The 5,859-nt window shown below is 41.4% G+C and overlaps 1 pseudogene; it reads right to left on the reverse strand.

Moving 5' to 3' along the window:
- Window positions 1-1,206: 1,206 nt before the first annotated feature.
- On the reverse strand, window positions 1,207-3,857 carry LOC129550014 (cyclin-dependent kinase 4-like; annotated as a pseudogene).
- Window positions 3,858-5,859: the final 2,002 nt, after the last annotated feature.

Raw genomic sequence — 5,859 nt, forward strand, 5'->3', positions numbered from 1 at the left:
TCAGTCGTGTCTGACTCTTAGCGACCCCATGGACTGCAGCCCATCAGCCTCCTCCATCCAAGGATTTTCCAGGCAAGAGTACTGGAGCGGGTTGCCATTGCCTTCTCTGTTCTTATAGCTTATGGCAGCATTATTCACAATAACTAAGACATGGAAGCCACCTAAATGTCCATCAGCAGATGAATGTATACAGAAGGTGTGGTATATATGTACAACGGGATACTACTCAGTTATAAAAAAGAACAAAAGAACACCATTTGCAAAAAACATGGATGAACTAGAGATTGTCATACTAAGAGAAAGAACACCATAAGGTATACCTTATATGTGGAATCTCAAATATAACACAAATGAATTTTCATGAACCAGAAACAGACTCACAGACACGGAGCACAGACTTGTGGCTGCCAAGTGAGACAGGGAGTGGGAGAGGGATGGAGTGGAATCTGGGGTCAGCAGATGGAAACTATTGCATATACATTGGATAATCAACAAGGTCAGAATACACCTGCCAATGCAGGAGACACAGGTTCAATCCCTGGTCCGGGAAGATCCCCTGGAGAAGGAAACGGCAACCCACTCCAGTATTCTTGCCAGAAGAACCCCACAGACAGAAGAGCCAGGTGGGCTACAGTCCATGGTGTCATAAAGAGTTGGACCTGACTTAGCGACTACACAACAACTGTATAGCATATTCACTATTCTGCAATAAACCATAATGGAGCAGAATATTAAAAAATAATGATCAATATATATATACATGTATACATACATGTATATATACGTATACATGTATACATCTGAATCACTTTGTTGTACAGAAGAAATTAGCACATTATAAATCAACTATATTTCAATAAAATTTTTAAAATGACAGAGGAAAAGTGTGGTGAGAGGTGACTTCTTTGCCTCTTTCCGATCTTAGTAGGAAAGCAAGCTTCTCACCCTTAGGTATGATGTTACTGTGGGGTTTTTATACATTTTTTAAAATTAAGTTGAGGAAGTTCCTTTCTACTCATAAGTTTGCTAAGAATTTTTATCATGAATCATCAAATGCTTTTCTGCATTTACTAATAAGATCAAGTAATTTTCCTTTTTTAGTCTTTAGCCTGTTGGCATGATTACATAATTGATTTTTTAAAGCTGAATCAGCTTTGCATATCTGGGATAAGTCCCATTTGATCATGCTGTATATAATTCTTTTTCTACAGTATCAGGTTTAATTTGCTAATACTTTGTTGAAAATGGTGGCATCTCTGTTCATGAGACATATTTCTTTTCTTGTCTTTGATGGCCTTGGTTTAGAGTAATGCTGACCTCAAAGAATAACTAGAAAGTATTCTCTTCGCTTCCATCCTCTGAAAGAGATTGTAGAGAATTGATATAATTTCTCCCTTGAATATTTGGTTGAATTCACTAGTGAACTCAGAACTATTGCTTTCTGTTTTAGATTATTAATTGCTGATTCATTTTCTCTAACAGATAAAGACCTATTCTGATTATCTATTTCTTTTTGTGTGAGTTTTGGCAAACTATGTCTTTCAAGAAACTGGTCCCTTTCATCTAAGTTATCAAATTTGTGGGCATAAGGTTGTTCAAAGTATTCCCTTATCCTTCTTATGTCCATAGGATCTGTAGTGATGTCTATTCTTTCATTTATTAATAATCCTCTCTCTTTTTTCCTTAATTAACCTGACTGTGAAGTGAAAGTCGCTCAGTCATGTCTGACTCTTTGCAACCCCATGGACTGTAGACCACCAGGCTCCTTTGTCCATGGGGTTTTCCAGGCAATTTGGAGTGGGCTGCCATTTCCAACTCCAGGGGATCTTCCCAACACAGGGTCTCCTGCATTGCAGGAAGACTCTTTACCGTCTGAGCCACCAGGGAAGCCTAGACGCATCAATTTTGTTGATCTTTTCAAAAAAGCAGCTTTTGAGTCCATCTTTTCCTCTATTAATTTCCTATTTTCAATTTCATTGATTTCTTTTTTGCTTATTTGTTTTGTTTTTCCTGTATAACAGATGAACCCAATATCAAGGTATAAGGAAGGGGAGAACAAGGGACATACCCCTTGGTGTAAGGACACGTGGGGCAGAAGGATAAGCCTCAAGAGGAGAGGTGGGAGGGGAACGTCATTAGAGCAGCAACATATTCTCTCTCCGCAGCCTCAGAGATGGAGGTGAAGGGCACCTTCTCGGCGAGGGCTCTCCACTCAAGTGTTCCAAGGAAGGGACATGTCTGCGTCTCTTCTCTTGGTTCTCGTATTGCTGATTCTGTTCATGACGCCAACTGTCTTGCTGTATCTCACTGTCCTCACTGTTTGCTGGACCCAGGGTAGGCAAGGCGTGAGCTAAGAGGCCGGAAGAAGACTCAAGGAGCTGTGGGAACTGCAGACACGTTTATTCTCTCCTGGCTGGCGCAGCAGCCATAGCAGTAGACACGCTATATTCTCTCTTCTTGTGGCTGACCCCACAGACACAGCCCTGATGCAGCAGTAAGGCCGCCATTTTTTGGGTGGAGCTCATACAGAATTGGGGCTTCCATAACAGCTCAGCTAGTAAAGGATCCGCCTGCAATACCTGGGTTCAATCCCTGGGTTGGGAAGATCCCCTGGAGAAGGGAAAGGCTACCCATTCCAGTATTCTGGCCTGGAGAATTCCGTGGACTGTATAGTCCATGGGGTCACAAAGAGTCGGACACGAATGAGCGACTTTCACTTGGAAAGCGTCCATTCTGTTGCTCACTCTGGGTTACCTTCTGCCTTGTGTAAATAAGAGTACTGTAGGGCTCAGAAGGCAGAGATTCACTTGTGTGGATTAAAAGTCAGCAACTCCAGCAGCAGAGCAGTGCTCCAACTTCTGCATCTCAGGTGCCATCAACTGCACTAGCAGGGCCCTCTAGGGGAAAAAGCCTCCTTGGAGTAGAGACACATCTTGGAGCCAGTCATCCTCTGGGTACAATTTGATCAGATCAAAGATTTTGCCTAACTGGTCAGCTTCAGAGTTTCTACAGAAGAGAAGCTTTTGATGAAACAAGTCTGCAAATGTGCAGCCAACCTTCCATATGTCCACAGGTGTTGCATCCTTAGACTGTAGAAGAACTTCTGGAGCACAGTTCCAGAGTGTGACAACCACAGGTGTAGTGCCATCTGGTAGCTCTAAATTCTGGCTAGGCCAAAGTCAACCAGCTTGACAGTCCCATCACTTGTCACCAGAATGTTCTCTGGCTTCTGCTCTCAGTGAACGATGCAATTTGCGTGAAGGAAATCTAAGACATGAAGTTGCTCAGTGATGTGCGACTCTTTGCAACCCCATGGACTGTAGCTTACCAGGCTCCTCTGCCCATGGAATTTTCCAGGCAAGAATACTGGAGTGGGTTGCCATTTCCTTCTCCAGGGAAACTTCCCGACCCAGCAATCAAACCCGGGTCTCCCACATGGCAGGCAGACGCTTTACACACTGAGCCACCAGGGAAGCCCTAAGGAAATCTAAGCCTCTTAGAAATTGGTGCATCAGACACTTGAGGTCTCCACTGGCAAGCCTGATGGTGTGCCTCGTCTAGATATGTCCTTAGGTCTTGATCCACACGGTCAAACTCAAGGGTCACTTTGGTCTCCCAATTAGTTTGGGCTGTAGCACAGACATCAATAAGCCCAACAAGGATGGGAAGCTCAAAGGCCTCCAGTCACTGCAGTAAGGCCACCTCACAAACTATGCTGATGGCCAGGCATACTCCAGTATCTCCTCCATAGGGGATCCTTGTGTTCCTGAGGGCTGCAAAGTGGCCACTGTGGGGACCACTGTCCCATAGACACCAACACCAATCTCAGCCACTGGCTCATATCAAGGGGTAGCCATTCTCAGACCAGAGGTGACTGTCACCCCATGTCGGGAGCTGTGGAGGTCGCCTGTCATTGGGCCTCCAGAGCCATACACTCGAGCTGAGGGGCAGCTGTACACTCCAAGCCCAGTCATGACACCGGCCACAGACTAGAGCGGTCCCCTTTACCTCCCCTTCACCATGTGGCCAGCTGCCAAAGAGGCACGGGAAACCGGGGGAGGTTCAATTTCATTGATTTCTACTCTAGTTTTTATTATTTCTTTTCTTCTGATTATTTAGATTTGAATTACTCTTCCTACTTTCTTAAGATGGAAACTTTTGATTTTAGATATTTCTTCTTTTCTTATATAAACATTCAATGCTATAAATTTCCCTCTAAGCACTGCTTTGCTCTATCCCACAAATTTTGATGAGTTGTTTTCTTTTTCATTAGTTTAAAATAATTTTTTTAAGTTCTCTTGCATTTTCTTCTCTGACCCATGTGATATTTAAGAGTATTTCATTTAATCTCTATGTATTTTAGGAGTTTCCAGTAATTTTTCTGTTATTGATTTCTAGTTTAATTTTACTATAACCTAAGAGCAGACATTGCATGATTTCTATTCATTTAAATATTTTAAGAATGTGGTCCGTTTTATTGCCCAGAATGTGGTCCGTCTTGGTAAATGTTCCATGTGAACTTGAGTAGGTGTATTCTGTTGTTGTCAGATAAAGTGAGCCTACAGTGATAACATTCTGTTGCTTGATGGTGTTTCTAAATTCAGTTATGTCCTTCCTGATTTTCTGCCTGCTGGGCTTGTCCATGTCTGATTGAGGGATGTTGAAGTCTGCAAGTTTGTTAGTGAAATCATCTGTTTCTCCTTGCAGTTCTATTAATTTTTGTCTCACATAGTTTGATGCTCTGTTGTTAGGAGCATACACATTAGGATTGTTAAGTTTTCCTGGAGAATTGACCCCTTCATTATTATGTAATGCCCTTCTTTATTCCTTATAATTTTCCTTGATTTGAAGGTTTCTCTGTCTCTAATTAATATACTTACTCTTGCTATCTTCTGATTAGTGCTAGCATGGTATATTTTTTCCATTCATGTACTTTTCATCTGTGTGAATTTTTACATTTGAAGTAAGCTTCTTTAGACAACATGAAGCTGGGTCTTGTTTTTTGACACACTCTGACAATCTCTGCCTTCTAGTTTAGATCATTGATATTTAAGGTGATTATTGATATAGTTGTATTAATATCTACCATATTTGTTGCCATTTTCTGTTTGCTGTTCTTATTCTTTGTTTGTTTTTTTGTCTGCCTTTTGTTGTTTCAACTCTTACTTCTTACTTACATGGTTTCTAAGAAGTTGGATGTAATTCTTATCTTTATTTTTCTATTAAGTATGGTGGGGGGGTTCCCCCTCTGATTTCTTCTAAAATTTTATTCTTTATCTTTGATTGTCTGTATTTTGAAAATTATGTACACTAGGTGTGTTTTTTAGTTTATTTAGTTAGTTAGCTGGTTGAGGTTTTTTGGCATTTACCCTGCTAGGTGTTCTCTGAACTTCCTGGATCTGTGTTTTAATATCTGACACTTATTTGGGGAAATTCTCAGTCATTAGCACTTCACATCATTTCATATACTATCATATCACAGCATTATCATTTCAAATGTTCATTCCTTCTGCTGTTCACGTTGCATGTATGCTACATGCTGTAGCTGTCCCTTGTTGCGGCCGTCCCACAGTGCTTGGATATACTGTTTTCATTTTTTAAAGTCTGTTCTCTTTGGTCTTCAAGTTTCAAGGTTTTCTATTCATATTTTCAAGATCAGAGATATCTTCCTCAATCATGCAGTCTGCTACTAAGCCCATCAGAGGCAGTCTGCTGCAGTGTCTTTGATCTCTAGCATTTCCCTTTGGTCTTTCTCTAGTATTTTCATCCTTCTGCTTACATTGCCCATTTGTGTTGGGTACTGTCTATTTTGGAGAAGGAAATGGGAAGCCATTCTAATATTGCTGCCTGGGAAACCCC

Source organism: Moschus berezovskii, chromosome 21 (assembly GCF_049115385.1).
Source record: "Moschus berezovskii isolate FMDL1 chromosome 21, NW_MosBer_1.0, whole genome shotgun sequence".
Classification (NCBI taxonomy): Eukaryota; Metazoa; Chordata; class Mammalia; order Artiodactyla; family Moschidae; genus Moschus; species Moschus berezovskii.